Below are 20,873 nucleotides of genomic sequence, written 5' to 3' on the forward strand. Positions count from 1 at the left end.
TCCCAGGACCCTGGGATCGTGACCCAAGCAAGGCAGACACTCAACCGACGGAGCCACCCAGGTGTCCTGATCCACTGCTTTCCTTCTAATAATGTTAACATACCGTACTTTATATGTCCCAGCCATTTTTCTTTATGCTTTATATATGCATTTAATCCTAAATTCACTCAGTCCTATTGCTCAGTGAAGTAAATACTATTATTATCTCCATATGACTGGCCCAGAGAGGTTAAGTAATGTGCCCAGGGTCACAAAGCTATTAAGTATGCACAATATTTTTTTTTTTTTAAAGATTTTATTTATTTATTTGACAGAGAGAGAGATCACAAGTAGGCAGAGAGTCAGGCAGAGAGAGGAGGAAGCAGGCTCCCCGCGGAGCAGAGAGCCTGATGCGGGGCTCGATCCCAGGACCCTGAGATCATGACCCGAGCCGAAGGCAGCGGCTTAATCCATGTTATATTTGCCTGTATTTTTTTTTAATTTAAAGTCAAGAAATTGTTATTTAAGGAATTTCACATCTGACTCCTTCCAGTGTCAGTCTCCCTAGTTTTTCTAAAGTCAGACTCATAATCCTCAAAATAGGCCTTTTAAAAAGAACTTTTGTTCAATCCACAATTGTCACTGTCAGTCATTCCACAGGTTGTTTGTTTTTTGGATGGGCTTGTTTGTTTTTTGGATGGGCTTCTTTGTTTCCACTTAAATATGATCATACTTCAAAAACTCCCCACTTGTGGGGCGCCTGGGTGGCTCAGTTGGTTGAGCGACTGCCTTTGGCTCAGGTCATGATCCAGGACTTCCAGGATCGAGTCCTGCATCGGGCTCCCAGCTCCATGGGGAGTCTGCTTCTCCCTCTGACCTTCTCCTCTCTCATCCTCTCTCTCACTCATTCTCTCTCAAATAAATAAATAAAATCTTTAAAAAAACAAAATAAAACTCCCCACTTGTAATTTTTGGGATCCAACTTCTTTAAGCAGTTTACTTTAGGGCCATGTTTAGGATCTGCATGGTTCTCAATTTCAGACACTCTTGAACATGAGTAAGTTCAAATCATATTCACTCCTAAACTATCACACCCTAAAATTGTATAGATTGTTGGGATATGCCAATAATTTTAAGTCCAGACATTGTGTTCTCAATTGAAAAGCCTAAAGAAAGGAGGCATCTTTGTTTCAAGTCAACATTAAAATTAGAATACTAATTCAATATAGCTGAGATTTCCCTTAAATCCTATGCTTTTTAGTAATTCTGTAGTCCTGGAGCCAACATCCATGTTTATGAATGCTCTTGTCACTTTAATGTTTTTTAGGTATCATATTCCTTCTTATCTGTATCAAAAGTCATATTTGAACAATGAGTTCTGGATTACAAAAAAGGATTTATTTTTCCCACTTGTCTAAGTCTTTGTCCACAAACTAAACAAATACAATTTGTATTTTTGCTGTTTTGGGGCAGCAGTAGGTATCCTTATATGTTCCTTTTTTAAAAATGTAAGTTGTCTTTTTTGAAAAAACTTGTTATTTTTTAGAGAAGGGTGTAGTGACAGAAGGAGAGGAGAAGAGGGAATTTTAAGTACACTCTGCACCTAGTGCAGAGCCCAATGAGGAGCTTGATCTCACAACCCTGAGATCATAACCCGAGCTAAAATAAAGAGTTGGGCACTTTGGGGTGCCTGGGTGGCTCAGTGGGTTAAGCCTCTGCCTTCGGCTTGGGTCATGGTCTCAGGGTCCTGGAATCGAGCCCTGCATTGGGCTCTCTGCTCAGCGGGGAGCCTGCTTCCCATTCTCCATCTGCCTGCCTCTCTGCCTACTTATGATGTCTCTCCCTCTGTCAAATAAATAAATAAAATCTTAAAAAATAAAAAAGTTGGACGCTTAACTGACTGAGCCATCCAGGTACCCCAGTAGGTTAGTGTATCTTAAGATATCCCAGAATGTCTTTGGTGTGTCAAAGTGGTGCACAGTTTTTGCTTATTTGCCTTTAAAAATGGTTATGGCAATGATCTTTTACCAGCTGTGTATGAGACTACTCACTACTGTATATTATTGCTAACTAAATAGTTGTAAAATGTAAGATGTGTAAAAATGTATCTTCTTTTTGTGTAGTCTTTATGTGATTATTAGTGAAGTTGAACTTTTTTTCTTATGTTTGTTTTGTGATTCCCTGTTTATGCTTTTTAATTTTTATTTTGAATTGTTTATTCTTTTTATTCATTAATAGGTGTTCTTTTTTATTCTGGATACTAATTCCATATCAGTGTGTTTTCTAGTTTTCAAGTATTTCTCAAAATTTGTGGTTACTTGTAATGCTTTTTGCACCTTCGAAAGTTTTTATTTCATATCTAGTCTGTTTGCTGTTGTACTGGTATGCTCAACTGCTGTTTTGATTCATTTTTAACCATTTATTTCAAATCCACTTAATCCCTGTTAATTTGTGATGTTGTTTCTATCAGATACTGTATTGCTTGTTTCTGTCTTGTAGATAATTTATTGTGCTCGTCTCTAAATACTTAAGACAATAATTCCTGCTTTGTCATATCCTCTCACATCTGAGAGGGCAAGCATTTTTTCCCCTTACTTTTGACTTTCAGTTTTCTTACTGTTTTTGCCTTTTATTTTTTACAGATTAATTTCAAAAGTTTGTTATGATATAAAAATAACTAGGTGACATTTTGGCTAGAATTACTTCCAATAATTTTCATCCAGGAAGAATTGATATTTTTCTACATCAAGTCTTATGTCCAACATAGCTCTAATATTTTATATATTTTTATAACTGAATTTTTTCATATATGTTAATGTTTCTAGATATCTTTTTCTTGCTATTCTGAAATGAATGTTTTCTTCATGTATCATCTTACTGTGTTTGAGCTCTTACTGCTTTGCTAGGATTTCTAGACAGTATTGGGTATATTATCACACTTTTTGGTTTTGCCTTTAATGGAAATAGCTGTGGTTTTACCACTAAATATAAAGTTTCCCATTGGTTTGAAGTAGCCTTTATCAGTGTGAGGAGCAATCTTTATGTTCTTAATTTTTATTTTTATCAATGAATGAATGTTGAAACATATTCAATGCCCTTTCAATATTTGTTGAAAAATGAGTTAATTTTTGTAACCATTTTGAGTTGTGAATAAATTTTTATATATGCTTTTTTTTTCAATTATTAGAGGTGCTTAAAATTAGAAAACACTCCAGTTTTGGGTAAAAAAAATTATCTTTTAGTAGTTAACCAGGTATAGGAAGATAAAGGACTTTGAAGAAAATGTGTAGTTTCCTGTCTCCTGGCCTTAAAACCCAATATAGAAAGTCTCAGTCATGTCCCACAGACTGTTCTAGTCTCTTCAAGGGCTATTCTTTGCATAATATATTTTTTAAGTCAATTATTATGCCTTTAACAGCGATACAACTAACTGTATTTCTTCTCTTCCCCAAGAGAATAACTTCAGAGTCTGAATTTCAGCATTAAAAAGATAATGTAAAATATTTAAGGAGAAATATAATAAATATTTGGAAATACCAAAATGAAGTCCTTGATCTGAATATGTGACTCTTTTAAAAGAGTTTGGTAGCTTACTCTATTTATTATTGTATCTCTTTGGAATTTTTCTTTCTTTTTCTTTTCTTTCCTTTTCTTCTTCATTTTGCAAATTCTGGAGGCTCTAGGCTCTGTTAAATATTTTCATGTGGCAGCGAGCCAGATTTCAATGGCTCTGAACTCAGCATGTTCCTGTTGCTTAGCAACTACTTGTGAAGTCTTGTGGATGTAACTGAATTATAAATAGGGTTATGAGCAGAAGTGAAATTGAAATTGTAAGGAAAGGCATACTCTTTTCTCTCTCAGCTGAATTTGAGTAATTCTTTATGCAGAGTCAGTTTTTAGCAATCTGGTTTATAAAAGTTCATACTAACCCTATCAGGAAGACTTAAAAAGGGTTCTGTAGAGGTTTTGTTTCTAATGACCCATTTGAAAACTCAGTTTTGATTATTAAAAATAATCTGTTTTGGAGAGATGATAGTTAATGGAAAATGGAGAACTACTAATTTTCACGGTCATTCATATAGAAAGATATCCATGTATTGTATTACTGCCTTCATTTCTCTTCCACATCTATATTAAAATCTCCATGAGGTAACAATTTAATCTTACAGGATGTTTTGTACTTTTAGTCACATTGTTTCTTTAGAGTATCTTAAAAATTATAATAGTGACCATGTAGGTATTTGATGAATATTGAAAACATGAAAAAACCCAATCAACTTTTATAATTTCTCATGAAAACAGTACATTTTGGAGTGGAATTTATTAAAATTTTATTTAAGAATCAAAACTTAAAGGATCCTTTCAGGTCTTCTAATTTAATTTCTATTTATTCCAGATGGAAAACTTTAGACCCAAAGGTGTTATTAATGGTTTATCTAAGCCAATAGTCCCCTGACATGTGTTTTTTTTCCTGCATTGGTCTTTCTTATTGATGTGTATCTAGCAGCTTTTTTTTTGCACTCATATTTCATTAATTTACACAAAATTCAATTGTATTCTATAACTTACAGTAAAAATGTACAACTGAATTCAGTAACAAGCACAACCAGTAGGAACAGGTGGGTGAGAAAAGAAGATGAGATCCCAGTGTATTTGTGGTCATGAGTCAATCAGAGAGAACATTGGTTCATTTGCTATGATGATTAGGAGGAGAAAGGTTAAAGGAATTTCCAAAGTATAGTGTTTTTTGGTTAGATCTCTGCAGATTTTTTTAAGTTCTAAAAGATGAAACACAGTGATAATTCATGGTTTGGGATGAAGGAACTCTGTATTTTCTTAAATTGCATCATGAACTGTTGATAATAGCTTCTGACAATCCAGCCCGTGAAAGTAAGCTTCTTGGGAATATTTGCTAAAAATAGATTGTATTTTTGTGCATCATTAGAAAAATTTTAGAATGGGAATGTAATTTTTCTTTGTTTGCTCCATGAGGGTGGTGCTGGTCCATTCTGAGTTGTATGCCCAGGAGAGATCTTGCCTTCAAAGCACAACTTTTTTCTTAAATTCTAACTGAAGAAAGACAGACTTTTATTTTATTTTATTTTTTTGAAGGAGGATAGATTTTTAAAGATAGAGTTTTGATTTTTTTGTAATCAGCCAAAAAAGTTGTGGTAAATATAATTCTGATTAAATCTGCAAGGAGGGATAACATACCAACAATATTGCTTTGCTATAGAAAAGAAAAACAGTAAGTACAAAGAGGAATTTGAGTTTGCCTAAGGATATGAAAGATTAGGGTTTTTCCTTTAGTTATGTTTGTTATTAAAACTACACTTTTGTACACATAGACTAGAGCCCCAGAACATCTGGCTCTCAGCTGACATTTTAAACTCCTATGAGTTCTTGAGGGAGAGGGCCAAGAGAAGGAGAAGAGAATGGAGAAGTGAAAGGTAAAGTTTCTGGAACTGTCTAAACTTCTCCAGGGCATTTTAGTTGCTGTACTAATTAACACTGAGGTGTCATTGATTATGCAGTACCCACCCCATTCAGATTGGTATGTGATAAGATGTATGGCTATTTTGAATATTGTTCTTCAAACATCATGCTTTTTCTTCTGTTCTCTTGAAATAAAACTGACGAGTATAAGTGCACTTTTAGAAAAAGTATTATATTTGCTTTAAGTAATATTTAAGAAAATACAAAGTGCTGATATATTTATTTAAAATGATATTTGAGGGGCACCTGGGTGGCTCAGTGGGTTAAGGCCTCTGCCTTTGGCTCAGGTCATGATCCCAGGGTCCTGGGATCGAGCCCCGCATCGGGCTCTCTGCTCAGCAGGAAGCCTGCCTCCCCCTATCTCTCTCTGCCTGCCTCTCTGCCTACTTGTGATCTCTGTCTGTCAAATAAATAAATAAGATCTTTAAAAAATGATACTTGATTTATGTATCTAGAATTATAAAATAATTTTTCCCACTTGTAGTGCCTTGATACCAAATTTGACCCATTTGTTATATTCTACACTAATTGCTACTCATATTGCTTTCCTTTGTGATAAGGATTATAGTTTATTTGTTCAGATAAGTAAACAATATCTATGTATACAAAAGATTTAAATTATCTTGAAGCCGTGAATACAGTTGTAGTTAGATTTTGGACATCCAAGTCACATATGAGTACAACAGTAAGAAAAGTCAATAAGCTCAGTTACTTTTCCACTTAGACTAGTGTTTAAAAGAACAGCATTTATGCTTTCAAAAGCTTGGTTGAACTTTATTTTAAAATCTAGCCATCTTTAAATCTTTAGATTAAAAAGATGTATTACTTTCCCCCTTCCCTTTTATGACTTGGTTATTTCTTACTAGCCAACAGTCTTTGTAGTTACTGCATGAGACTGCACGTTGTTTGTGATCTTTAGAAATTAAAATGTACTACAGAGTAAATTTGTAATGTACAAAGAAACATGTATATTAAGCACTATTAGGTTAGAAGCTTTAGAATGATGAAATAGATTTTGTTATCTGGAATAACAGTAAGAAATGTTAAGACATTGTCAACTTTAGCATTATCCCATTTAGGCAAAATTGAAAAATCAAAAATAACACATATTAATTTAATGTTTACTTGACAGGAACAATAAGATAATTGGTTTTTATTAATTTAAGAAAAACATTAAATGCCTACTGTATGAAAGGTACTACTATATGTTTGAACAAATTTGTTTTAAAAAAGAATAAGGCATAATCCCCACTCTATTTAGAGGTCTGCTTTGATAAATTATTTAATCTTTGTATTTTTAATACAGAATAAATGGCCTTTTACCTATAACTCAGATTCCCAAATTATTTCAGGAAAAAGTGATAGGAAAAAAATGCAGTGCTGTTCAGACTTGGATAGATTTTATAGATCTTTGAATGTTTTAAAGCTGTGATTAAAATGCCTCATCATTCTCCTAAAGAAGGGAAGTATTTAATCATGTATGTACATATACACACACACAAATACGTATATGTAAATAAAATAATATGAACAGTGACATGTAATTTGAGGTGGCCCATAGTTTAGTGTTTATTTTTTCTTTAATTGCCATCTAGTAAAAAAAGATGCCAAGTTAGTATTTTAGATGATGAAATGCAAGACACATCTTTTCCCCCAAGAAAATAAAGTTTATGCTGGTAGTTTTGCTCTTATAGTCACATCTATTTTGGGATTTATACTAGTGTATTCTATTTTTAGGCTGTTGCCAGGCAGATTTCAAATTTCTCCTTTTATGGTTGTCCAATTTCTGGCTTTCTGACTGGTTACGTGAACCTGCTTTCTCTAGCCAACCACAGTGACTATGCAAACTGTATTTCCGTTTCTGTTGCTATGAGAGAACTGATAAGATGGCTGCAGTGGGCTCCCTTTGGGTATGTGCATTATTTTAGAGAAGGTTGTCATTGTATGGTAATAAGCAAAAATAAATTTCTTTCAAAATGATATTTTTTGAAATATGAAATCAAATTAAACAAATTTTATAAGGCTTCAAAAAGGCCTCATGTCAGATTTGATTAATTTTAATAATGCTATGTATTGCACTTTTTCTGAGGTAGCAATGTGTAAGTGGGTAATACTGTTACTTTTTTTTAAAAAGATTTATTTATTTATTTATTTGACAAAGAGGGAAATCACAAGTAGTCAGAGAGGCAGGCAGAGAGAGGGGGAAGCAGGCTCCCTGCTGAGCAGAGAGCCCGATGTGGGGCTTGATCCCAGGACCCGGGATCATGACCTGAGCCCAAGGCAGAGGCTTTAACCCACTGAGCCACCCAGGCGCCCCAATATTGTTACTTTTTGTTAGTAAATAAGCATCCTGAGTCCCCAAAGAAAGGTTGTCCTCTGTATGTACACCTGCTGTCTGTGAACTTGCTGGCATGTTAGTTTATAATTCTGTCAAAAATACCATAGGTTACTATCTTTGCTTCCTAAAAGGGTAATGAATTTTTTTCCCCTTAGTTTTATTTATTTATTTTAGATAGCAAATTTGAGAGAAAAAGAACAAGCAGGGAGAGGAAGAGGGAGAAGCAGACTCCCCACTGAGCATGGAGCCTGATACAGGGCTTGATTCCAGGACACTGGGATCATGACCTGAGCCAAAGGCAGATGCTTAATGGACTGAACCACCCAGACGCACTGTAATTTAGTTTTTAGAATTATTTTAGGTATTACTTATATGTATATAGTTCATTCTTTTAGCCAGTATTTACTAAGTGTATACTATGTGCCAGACACTATATACTTATTAATACTGTATCAGAATACTTACTTTATTTTTCATTCTTTTGTTAAATTACCTCTGATGCACATCACAACAATGCCAGCATTTAAAAATATGTTTTCTGACAACAGAGTTGTGGACACTTAAAATGTTTTAATCTCATACTGGACACATGAGATGTGCCAAAGTGTTTTGTTAAACAGTATATAAATACAGATATTATAGTCCATTTTATTTTTTTATTATTTTTTTTTTTAGATTTTATTTATTTATTTGACAGAGAGAGATCATAAGTAGGCAGAGAGGCAGGCAGAGAGAGTGAGAGGGAAGCAGGCTCCCTGCCGAGCAGAGAGCCCGATGCGGGACTCGATCCCAGGACCCTGAGATCATGACCTGAGCCGAAGGCAGCGGCTTAAACCACTGAGCCACCCAGGCGCCCTAGTCCATTTTAATAGTTATTTCTAAAAAGGTGCATTAAAGTATTGGAAAATGCAGTAATGCAAGACCATCATTTTGAATAAACAGTGGTGATGAAATGTGACAAAACTTTATGTAACTCTAGAAAGTTCACTGAAGTTCATTAAGTATACCTCATTTTAAAACAAATCTGTCAATGCTTATTACATATAAGGTTTTTTGGTTATAGTGCCAGTTTGTAGTAGAAGCAAATGCTTCTGTTTTACATTCTTTTGTTAATTTTCCATGTGTAGAAGATTTTATTAATATATGTACATGGAGTGTTTATTTGCATATTACCCGATACTGTTTGATTTTTTTGGCTGATAAATCTTTATTTATTATGATATATGAGTATCTCATGTGCATTATTATCATCCTGTGAGATAAGCATACTACAGAATTGTTCCATTTAGGACAGAGAAAGAATAACTGGTTTATTTAAGCTTAACACAGGAGAATAAGCCTGCCATTATTTTATGTATATTGCCTTTCATCACTGGTATGGTTGTAGATATACTTCTTGGCCCAGAAATGTAAACTCCCTAAGTATAACCCAACATTCAGTTCTCTTGGTATTGTTGTTTTGTCTGTGTTGAAAGCGTGACCTAGTAGAGGAAGGTGAGGTTAAACAAAAAAACAAAAAACAAAAAACTAAAAAACAAACAATGACAGAAAATTAACTGTAGTTCTGCTATTTCTTTTTTTAAACAACAGATTTGAGATATAATTCATATACCATACAATTCACCTGTTTAAAGTATACAACCCAGTCGTTTACATAGTTGGGGTGCCTGTGTGGCTCAAGTCGGTTGGGTATTGGACTCTTGATTTTGGCTTACATCATGATCTCAGACTCATGGGTTGGAGTGCTCCACACATCATATGGAATTTCCTTGAGATTCTCTCCCTCTTCCATTGCCCCTTTCCCCACTTGTGCATGTGCTCTTTTTTTCTTTCTTTAAAATAAATAAAATTTTAAAAAGTTTTTATGTATTTATTTGAGAGAGAGAGAGAGTAAGAAAGAGAGAGAGAGAGCGAGCGTGAGAGGGGAGAAGCAGACTCTCCGCCGAGTAGGGAATCTGATGTGGGACTCATTCCCAAGACTCCAGGATCATGACCTGAGCGGAAGGCAGTTGTCCAACCAACTGAGCCACCCAGGCGCCCCCCCAAATCTTCTTTTTTTAATAAATCTTAAAAAAAAAACATTTTATGACTTATTTGAGAGACACAAAGAGAGACAGTGGGAGACAACATGAGCAGGGAGGGAAAGGGAAAGTAGGCTTCCCACTGAGCAGGGAGCCCAATGTGGGGCTCCATCCCAGGACCCAGTATCATGACCTGAGCCAGAGGCAGAAGCTTAACAACTGCCTTAACGACCTAATGGCCACCCAGGAGCCCCTAAATAAATAAATTCTTAAAAAATTACTTTCAGAATTTGCATCTGTTACCACAATTAATTTTAGAAAAATTTTATTGTCCTATAAAGAAACCCTGTACCCTTTAGCAGACAGTTTTCATTTCCTCCCCAATTCCCCAACCCTCAGCAACCACTAATGTGCTTTCTGTCTTTATAGGTTTGCCTGTTCTGGACATTTCATATAAATGGAAACATTCAATATGTAGCCTTTTGTGACAGGCTTCTTTTACTCAGCATATTTTCAAGGTTCATTCATATTGTAACATTTATCAGTACTTCATTTGTTTTATAGGCAAATAATATTCCATTTATGGATAGACCACATCTATCAGTCATTGAACATTTGAGTTATTTTGCCTATTATGAATGGTCATTTTTTAGGTATTATGAATAGTGTTTCTGTGAACATTTGTTTTTTTTTTAAGATTTTTATTTACTTATTTGATAGACAGAGATCACAGGCAGGCAGAGAGAGAGGAAGGGAAGCAGGCTTCCCGCCGAGCAGAGAGGCGGATGCGGGGCTCAATCCCAGGACCCTGGGATCATGACCTGAGCTGAAGGCAGAGGCTTTAACCCACTGAGCCACCCAGGTGCCCCTCTGTGAACATTTGTTTACAGGTTTTTTTTGTGGATAAATGTTTTTATTTCTTTTGGGTATATAGCTAGAAGTGGAATTGCTGGATCTTATGCCAGCGCCATGTTTAACATGTTGAGGAACTGCCAGACTTTTCCAAAGCAGCTGCTTCATTTTATAGTTCCACCAGCATTGTATGAAGTTTCTAATTTCTCTATATCATTGCTAACACTTGTTATATTCTCTCTTTGGTCACAGTCATCTTGACGTTGGTGTTTTTCATTGTGGTTTTGATTTGCATTACTCTGAGGATTAATGATAAGCATCTTTTCATGTTTATTTTTTATTGGTATATCTTGGGGAAATGTCAGGTACTTTGCTTATTGTTAAATTGGGTTATTTATTTTTTTTATTAGTGAATTGTAACAGTTTTTGTATGTTCTAGTAGGTACGAGTCTCTTACAAGGTACATTATTTGCAGGTATTTCCTTCCATTGCGTGAGTTGTTTCACTTTCTTGATATGTCATTTGCAACATAAAAGTTTTTAAGTTTTGATGGAAGTCCAGTTAATCTTTTTTTTTTTCTTTCTTTCATTGCTTGTTCTCTTTGGGTCATATATAAAAAACTGCTGCCTATTCTAAGATTTATATCTATGTTTTCTTTTAAGATTTAAAACTTTCAGCTCTCAAATTCAGGTCTTTGAGCCATTCAAGGTTAATTTTTATATATGGTATGAGAAAAGGGGTCTGAATTCATTCTTTTGCCTGTGGCTATCTAGTAGTCCCCAGTAGTATTTGTTGAAAATCCTATTCTTTCTTCATTGAATGCTCTTGGCACCCTTGTCAACTATTAGGTGACTACAAATAAATATGAGGATTTATTTCTTGACTGAGGGATCTGTTCTGTTGATTTATATGTCTGTCCTTTTTGCTAGTAGTGTCACACTGACAGGATTACTGTAGCTTTGTAGTAGGATTTGAAAATACAAAGAATGAGTTTTTCAATGTTGTTTTTCAAGATTGTTTTGGCTATTTTGGGTCGCATTTCCATATGAATTTTAGGATCAGTTTGTCAGTATCTGCAAAGAAGAAAGCTAGAATTTTAATAGGGATTACCTTGAATCAATAGATCAATTTTGAGTTTTGGCATCTTAATATCAAGCCTTTTGATTCAGGAGTATGCATTGTCTTTGTGTTTATTTAGGTCTTCTTTAATTTCCTCAACAGTGTTTTATAGTTTTTCAGAGAATGAAGTTTTGCACTTCTTTTTGTTAAGTGTGTTACTTTTTGATGCTATTGTAAAAAGAGTTGTTCTTTAAATTTCACTTTTGAATTATTCATTGCATCTGTATAGAAATTCAGTAGATTTTATATATTGGTCTTGTATGTTGCAACTTCCTAAACTCATTTACTAGTTCTAATGATTTTTTAGTGTGTTCTTTCAGTTTTCCATATACAATATTTTGTCATTCAAGATAGAGATAGCTTTACTTTGTTCTTTTCAAGTTAGATACCTTTATTTCATTTTCCTGCCTAATTGCCTCTAGTAAATGCTGAGTAGGAGTGGTAAGAGCAAGGATTTTTGTCGTGTTCTGATCTTTGGACAAAAGCTTTCTGTCTTTCACTGTTAAGTATGATGTTGGTTTTTCTAAATTCCTTTTATAAGGTTGAGGAAATTCTCTTATAGTTTGTTGAGTGAATTTGCTAGGATGACTTATGGGTAAGTTACTTTTAGAAGGTAATTGAATATTTAGGATCATGCTGGTAGTATTGTTGTGGCTAATGAGTGAACTAGTCTGTAGGTTGGGTAAAATTAAGAGTCTACTATCAGATTGCATTTACTCTGTGCAATTACAGTATAATTTAGGATTATATTGAATGATTTCTCCATTTTCAAACAGAAGAAAATTGTGGCAAATATCATATATATTTTACTCTTGAACAATGTATTTGATAGGGCACTGATCCCTAATGCTGTAAAAAATTTGCATATAACTTTTGACTTCCCCAAAACTTAACTACTAATAGTCTGTTGTTGCCTGGAAGCTTTTCTGATAACATAAACAGTTTCTGATAACATAAGTTAGCACATATTTTATATGTTATGTTTATCATATACTAAATTTTTATAGTAAAGCTAGGGAAAAGGGAATATTATTAAGAAAATCATAAGGAAAAGAAAATAGATTTACAGTACTATTCTCTAAAAAATTTGCATATAAGTGGACCCATGCAGTTCAACCTGTGTTATTTAGAGATCATCTGTTGGTTACTTATTGCTTAACTTTCTGAGAAAACAGAACACCCGTAGTAGCGAAATTTAAATTTAAAGTGTATAAGAAGGGCAATCAGTGCTAATGAAAACAGCTTTTTACTGAATTGGGTGTCTGGCTGACCTTACCAAGGTAAAATTACTGTGTAAAGAAATGCGTGATAGCAGCATGGTCATTGATGTTTTCATTCAGATCATATGTAAACATGAACTGATATAAGTTGTCAAATAAATGAGAAAAGAATATGACTTGGTATAGTGTCTGACATATAAGTGCCCCTTGATAAGTGTCAGTGTCTTTTTCTCTCTTTGAAGTATGTTGTTCAGTTAACGAAAAGGGGAATTTGTAATAAAGAAAAAATACAAGGCATGCCTAAAAATAATAAACATCAAATTCAGATTATGCTTAATTTTGTGTTAAGTTGGGGATGGGGAAGGAGGAGCGTGCTCTCTGGTAGGGTTATACAGAGGGCTTTGTTTTTTATTTCTAATTGTTTTGGTTATATTTTGCATGTTAACAGTATTTTATAATGAAAACTGAATTATAAAAGAAAATTAGTATGGCTAGACATTTGTAAAATAATATAAACTTAGGGCTAGAATGGAATTTAGCAAGCATCTGGTCTGATCTCCTCAGTTTTACACTTGAGATGAAATCTAGAGTGTTAGGGTGATTTATCCTTTGTCGACTTATGCTAATGTTGGAACAGACATTGAATAGACCAGTTTTGTTAGTGTAGAAATCCTTGGTGGGTCAAACTTTTTATAATTATGTATTTCTAAAGTGTGGTAGATTTCACCATTACTCTTTTTTCCTACAAGAAGACTACATATTTATGCCTTTTACCATGTGACATGAAGTGTTTTCCAATAACTGCTTTTTACTTCTCCACCCCCTTAATGTCTAATGTGGCTTTAACCAGTAGACTGTGAGTGAAACTGGTATATACTGTGTGTAAGAGATAGCTTTAAAACCCTGGTATATTACATGGTTCTGTCGTTGTGATCTTTTCCCTTTGCCACAAGACCTAGATTTGCAGTGAGGGTGCTGCTCCTTTAGCCTATGACCTAGAAAGAAGAATGTTATTAGCCAGTAAGATTTTGAGGATGAGAGTTGCTGCCCCAATATTATTTAGTGAAAGCTAGCTAATAAACAGAAAGTAGGCTTTCACTCATTGGTTCACTAAGAAAAGTTAGAGCTGTTTCCTGGCATTTGAAGGGTTTACATCTTTCAACTTTCTATAAATCATTCTGGGTGTTTTAATTCACCCAGGCAAACTGCAAAAAATACATTTGTACTACTGGTTTAAATTCCCAAAAAAATTAAGACATGGGCTTCTGTAACTTCACTATTACCTGCATAGGTGGTAGAGTTTGGTGAGGGGCCAAGCTAGTGGTTAGGGCCCTGATGAATAAGATAACTGGCTAATTTTCTAAGGGGGTGTAATTTGAATATATCTAAAATTGCATTTGTTGGATCATGTTAAATAGTTTTAATTTTCCTATATAACAGAATGATCCCAAAAATTCACTTGGAAAGTGATTTTTAGGGCATCTTGCATTTTTTCATGTAGACTACCCTAGAATTTATCAAAACTTAGCAGTGAATGTAATAAGTTAAACTGTAGTGACCATTCTGGTTTTGATGTAACTAAAATTGCAAGAGCATGATTTGATCCTACTTTGTCCAAGGAATTGTTGGTAAAGCAAAACTCCGTTTCCTTTGTTGATTATTTTTTTAAAATTTAGTTTGGAGATATTTCATTTTGATACTGCAGCTGGTATCTGTAGATTGATAACAGGTAGAAGGAATTCTTTCTTGAGGTGTCAAATATTATGATCACTTAATACATTACTGAATGAGTGTTAGATAACAGATTTCACCAATTGATATTTTTTTAAAGATGATGGGATAGCTCTTGAAGGTGTATTTATGCAATTGGGAGAAGAATGATAAGATTAGTAGAACTGAAGAATTATACTACAGGGGATTCTGGATCCTAAAATAAATATTGTTGGGTGCTTTATGAGTGACTGGGAGAGAAAACCTATAGAAATGAGAGAATATGGAAACATGATGAAAATCTTTATGGGATTTTAAACAGGTAGTGAGAGTAGTGATTATGTTTTACTGAAGTTTTAGAAAAACAGTTATTAACAGAGATGTATACAGTATTTAAGATAAAAATTTAGGAAGTCTTTACACTAAATTTGTGCAGTTAAGTATCAAAGTGGCTGGACCATTGCATTATCAGGTTTACCAGTCTCGTTAATGGGTAGTGAACAGTAAAGCAGATTTAAATACTTACTGTATTTAATGAATATGCAACACACTGCATATTCATCATGATTTTCTTTTCAGGGCTGTTACAGAATTCTCAAGTAAAATTTGGGTGTGTGAAATAAAATCACACTTTTCAATGGAGAACGGGTTCTTAAAGAATCAAGTAGCAAAGTTGTGTTTCTAAAGAGGCTAGGAATTGTGAGCATAAAGTGATTACTTAGAGTAAGCTATTATTAGTCAGTCCTATTGGCCAATATTTAAGCCATTTAATGAAAATTCAGATTTGAATAAAAATTATTTCTAGCATCCCATTATTCAGAATAATGTTATACTAATGCCAGTTAACAGTATGAATGTATTTGGAGTGCTTGTGTCCAAGATAGAAATGTCAAGTCCACTGAAAGGGCTTTGCTTCATATTTTGCAAGTTTGTGCTAAGTTTCATTTTTAAATACACTTCATCAAGTATCCACAGCTTTGAATTAGGTAGTGTTTGCGTGTATGTGTATGTTTTGATTTAACCATCCAGGTACTTTCTGTTTTGTTCACTGTTTTTGGAAAGCAGTAGTACAGATCTTGTTTATTTATCAGAGAAACCCTGCAGTAGACTTACTCAAACTGTAAATCTGGGAGGACATTGTATGTTTCAGTTTCATCAAATATATTTTGGTATAATCCTTCACCTTTATTTTAACACGGTTTGGATTCTTGGTAGAGTACTTGCCCTCATCTGCTTCCCTTGTTGCTGGGCAAGGTTTGTGATGCTGATGTCTGATTGGTTTTAGACGACTACAGCTTTGAGCCAATCAGACAGTGAATTTCAGTTCTCTCACAGGACGAAGCATTGAAGCAGCTGCTGATTTATTTTTCCTATGGGGAGATTATATAAACTAAGAGTATGTCTGCAGCAAGCTCCCTCTTGGGTATGTTTGAAAAATTACAAGGTTCATCTGTAACTGAAGGAGAAAAAAATGAGGTTTATTTTTAAAACTTGTTTACTAAAAAAATCTGATAGGTAGTGAATTTGAGAAAAACATACCAAGCTGACAGATTTCCTACTTTTTAAAAAATAATTTTATGTTTAAAGGACTGTAAAATGATGTAATATAGGAAAAATTTCCCTTCAATTTACAGGAATATTTACTGTTGTAATCCACACATTTGCTTTACTGCTTCAAAAGGGGGAGAGCTCATAACCTGCTGTGAAAGGAAGTTAGGGAAAAAAAGATATAATAATTGTACTTCAACACTAATATAGATCAAGAGTCAGGCATTTTAATTTCATTAGATGAATCAAACTAAGTCAGTTTGGTGCAGTAGGCAAAAAACACTTTATGATTCTATCTGTAATAAACCTTGGGTCCAGAATACTATTAATTTTTGGAATCAGAAATCTATAACAATAGTGATAGATGGGTATGAAAATAATCATCTTATTTGGATTTAAGGTATTGCTGAATTTTTAGTTATACATGTTTTATAAATGTTAAGCATTGTGGATTTTTTAAAAAAAGACATTTACATTTGACTTTTGCAGATTCTTACCCATGGGGAGAGAAGTGTATTCTTACTATGTATTGTCCATGTTTGACTCATTCTCCAGTTAGGGAATTGATTTATATTTCTGGAAACATTCATGGATATTTAAAGGAAGATAAATTAAAATAGCATAAAAGGTGTTCATTTTTATTTATTTATTTATGTGATATAGTAAACGTGTATCATATGGATTTAGATTTTATGCATTTATGTTCTAGATTACTATATTAGACAAAGAACCTCACTAATGTATTGCGGATCCAGTTTTTAACTATGTTTCTCTGACCTTATTGTCTGTCTCCTGTTGCTGGGCAGGAATCAGAATGCTGGCTACTGATTGGCTGAGTTTGTGAGCAGCTCTTGAACAGCCACTTAAATTCTTGAGCTTTTTGAGCAGGCAGATTGTAGGCTAAGACATTACAGCTTTGGTAATACTTCCCTTTGTTATTTCATAGCTATCATCTCTTTGCTAGAAAAAAGAATAAAAATTGTAGGTGGAGGGGGGAGGATGAAGCAGAGAAGCAAATAATGTTTTCACTTAAAAAAAGAAGAGGTTCATTGGGCTTTCCTTAAAAATAATTTACCTAAAATTTGAAAAAAAATTATAAGCTATAGATTCTTATTTGCAGGTAACATAACCTTCTTGGTTAATTAAATATAAATTCCTATGGTAAAGGTGAAAAACCCTTTTTAATGCTGTAGAAAAAGATTTTATTAGTGATGGTATTGTCTCAGACTTCTTGAAAATGAATATATAGAATAGGGACCTAAAAACAGTTTTTTGACTATCTTCTTCATGGAAAAATATTTTCTAGAGAAAGTTCATCACGTTTTATACATTTACTTCTAGATATGGCAGACAGTTTCTACTGTAAAATATAAATACTTCTTCCTGAGAAAATGAATTACAATCATACGAAAGCTTCATGATTCTAGTGTTGCAACCTAAAAAAGTAGTTTTTCTTTTGTAGAATAGTTTTGTGAATGGCATCTCAGTTCCAGATGACGTATTTAAAATGAATCTTAGAAATGTATTGTTCCGGTAGTACAGCCATGGAGACTTGTTTGCAGGTAACACACCCTTTTCTAATGTGTATCTTTCTTAAATATACTTTCCTTATGCAAAACAGATTTTTAAAAAGTTACTGCTGATTGGTTTGCACAGATATGGCTGAACTAGTTTGAACTGGTTGTTCATGTTACTTCCTTAGGCTTTGTCTGTTTTTCATTATACTTAGAACCCATTAAAAATGTGGTAAATGGCTGTAGTGTGCTCCCTTGTGGGTATAGATGGTACTTATTTTGTAATTCTTTGTACACTACTTTATTATTACTGAGTTGAATGGCAATTTAATGGGTAAAACCAGCTTGCGTAGATAATATTTCTTTTTTTAAAATGTTATTTGGTGGTGGCAATTTAACTTTAACTGTGATGTTTGTATGTTGGATTTTCTAACTTATTTACGAAATGCCAGAAGTAAAAAGAAGTTGGTCTCAGATTCTCTAATTTGTTTCTAAAAACATTTTAATATACATAGACAATTACAATAATGTTATTGAGTGTTTACTAGGTTCTGAGTCCTTAATGTGTAGAATCTCATTTAATCATGACTACAACTTCTGTGGCAGATACTGACAATGATACTCCCTTTTTAAGATAGCTGAAACTAATGTTAGGAAATTTGCCATGTTACATGGTAAAATACATGGGAGAGCTGGAATTCGAATCCATGTTTCTGTCTGCAGAATTATGTTCTTTTTTTTTTTTTTTAGATTTTATTTATGTATTTGTCAGAGAGAGAGAGTGTGTACAAACAGAGGGAGAAGGAGGCAGAGGGAGAAGCAGGCTTCCTGCTGGGCAAGGAGCTCGATGCTTGACTTGATCCCAGAATCCTGGAATCATGACCTGAGCCAAAGGCAGAATCTTAATGACTGAGCCACCCAGATATCCCAGCAGGATATATATGTTCTTAAAGGGGTTACTGAAAATTATGAAAATATACTTTTTTTTAGAGGAATGCTTCCTTTTAATGCAGCCCTCAATAACTGACAGCTTCCATATAGCAGCTGAGAAATTGGGACATTATAAGGTCAGGGTCCAAAAGAATTGCAGTTCAGTATTTAAAAATGTTTAAAAGGTAATCAATACTCCTTATGTTATAAATTTAATTATTTTCTGTCTTTGTAGTCAGCAAGAAAATGTGACTATAAAATTTGCATTGCATCTTCTTTGCAGAAAAATTTTCAGTTAGCATGAGTTTGAAATGGATATGGGTGGAAAAAAACTTGAAGGTTAAATGGTAGACTATAATGTATAACTGTTAAAATAGTGCCTATGATAATTCTGCGTTGAAGTTTCTGTTCAATTGAAAGATAGTTTTTCTGAATAGTTTTTCTGAGTTCCATAATTAAAAGGCTAGGAAGACTAAGAAATATATTGTAAGTAATTGGCTTAAAGTGAGCAAATGGATGTAGAATGTACCACAGTCTAGAAGTGCTATAACAAAGTGGTAGGTTCTAAGCTTTATTGGCCTCTAGCAAATAGACTAGGCATTGTTCTATGCCTTTCAGCCAAAAAGAACAATGGAACACCAGAATCAGACCTGTAATTCAACACGTTGGGTTTATTATTTTTGCCACAAGGAAGAATGCTTACTGTGGGGAAACTGAGGCACATCAGTCAGTAAGTCAGTAAGAGGATATTAGAAAAGATCATAACATAGGATTTGGGTTTAGTGTAGTAGAGATTGGGTTATTTGTAAGGGGAGGGTTTGAGAAAATAGAGCCGTACTCTGGATTAGGTGCCATCAGAAAGTGGGGGCAATTCTATGCTTTGTTATCTTAATAAATCTTATCTGTAGGGAGGACAGACTACATTGAGGATAAAGCTGAGATTTATTTAAAAAAAGAAGCAGCAATCACTTATTTAGAGACAGAATGAGGTATGATATTTCATAGGTTGCACAGTAACCTTGTTTAATTTGAATGTTGAGGTCATTGTATGTTCAGGAAAACAACATGGCTTAGCTGTAAGCATCAAGTCAATTTATAACAATGAGGTCTAACTATGAGCCTCAGATTAAGTTCCCAGATGTCAGAGCCTGCTTCCTGGCCCCCTCTCCAGGCAAAACAAGTGTATACAACCATCATTCCTACAGGTAAAGGTGATAATGAGTCAATATCCAGTGTGAAAGCCATATTCTTCTTCCTGTATATCTTAGTGCATAAAACACTTCTGGTTTTTTTTTCCATTATAGACTGTTGTGATATAGTTCTCGCCAGGACGAAGTCCTTGCATCTTTTGCTTGCCTTACTGCACTGGCTAGATGTTAACATAGAAATGGTATTAGGGAACATCCTTTTCTTGGTTCTGATCTTATTTCACCAATAAGTAAGGTATCTATAGTTTCTTTGTAAATAACTTTTATTACATTTGTTTTCTTCTTAGTTTTCTGAGAGTTTTAATTATGAGTCAGTGTTAAATTTTGTTACATGAATGTTCAGTATCTGTTGATAATCTCATTTATTTTCACCTTCTATTTTGTTTACGTGGTGAATATTGAATTCATTGCTTGAATTTTATGTATGTATGTATGTATTTAAATTGGGAATTTACTGTTTTGTAGGTCCAGATACTAGAAGTCTGAAATCAAGGTAATCCAGGGCCATGCAGGAACTAAGAAAGGGCCTGTTCTAGTCCTGTCTCCTAGGCATAACTTGGGACAGTCAGAATCCAGTTCTTTCATGGCTCTCTGTGCACATATCTGTATCCAAATTTTCCACTTTTTGGGCAATCTTGTCGGGATCCCTCTCACTCTTGAGAGGTTTTTTCTGTATCTTCACTTAATAAATGTCTATTACTTTACTCAGACAAAACAAAAGAAAACCCAAAATTTCCCCTTTTTATAAAGATACCAATCACAGTGGGTTAGGGCCCACCCTAATGACATTATTTTTACATTACTTGTTTACCTCTGTAAAGACTCTAATAAGGTCACATTCTGAGGTGTTGGGGCTTAAGGTTCTAATAAACTTTTATCAGAAGGACACCTTGATTTGGCCTGAAATAAAGTCATAATGCTTCATGACTCACTTATAA

General features: G+C 34.1%; 1 protein-coding gene and 1 non-coding gene across 6 annotated transcripts in view; one reads left to right on the forward strand and one right to left on the reverse strand.

Moving 5' to 3' along the window:
* LOC123946248 (activating transcription factor 7 interacting protein) overlaps positions 1-20,873 on the forward strand; it is a 120,235-nt gene that overhangs the window by 33,080 nt on the left and 66,282 nt on the right. The window contains exon 2 of one of the 5 annotated variants that reach the window (XM_046011655.1): positions 17,746-17,845. The exons of the other annotated variants lie outside the window; for them this stretch is intronic. The gene's annotated coding sequence lies outside the window, so the exon portion shown is untranslated. The remainder of the gene's footprint in view (positions 1-17,745; positions 17,846-20,873) is intronic. 5 annotated transcript variants of the gene reach the window in all.
* Positions 1,311-1,432, reverse strand: LOC123947827. Its single transcript, XR_006819857.1, has one exon. It is a non-coding gene; the product is annotated as a small nucleolar RNA SNORA40 (small nucleolar RNA).

This window comes from Meles meles, chromosome 7 (genome assembly GCF_922984935.1).
Source record: "Meles meles chromosome 7, mMelMel3.1 paternal haplotype, whole genome shotgun sequence".
NCBI lineage: Eukaryota > Metazoa > Chordata > Mammalia > Carnivora > Mustelidae > Meles > Meles meles.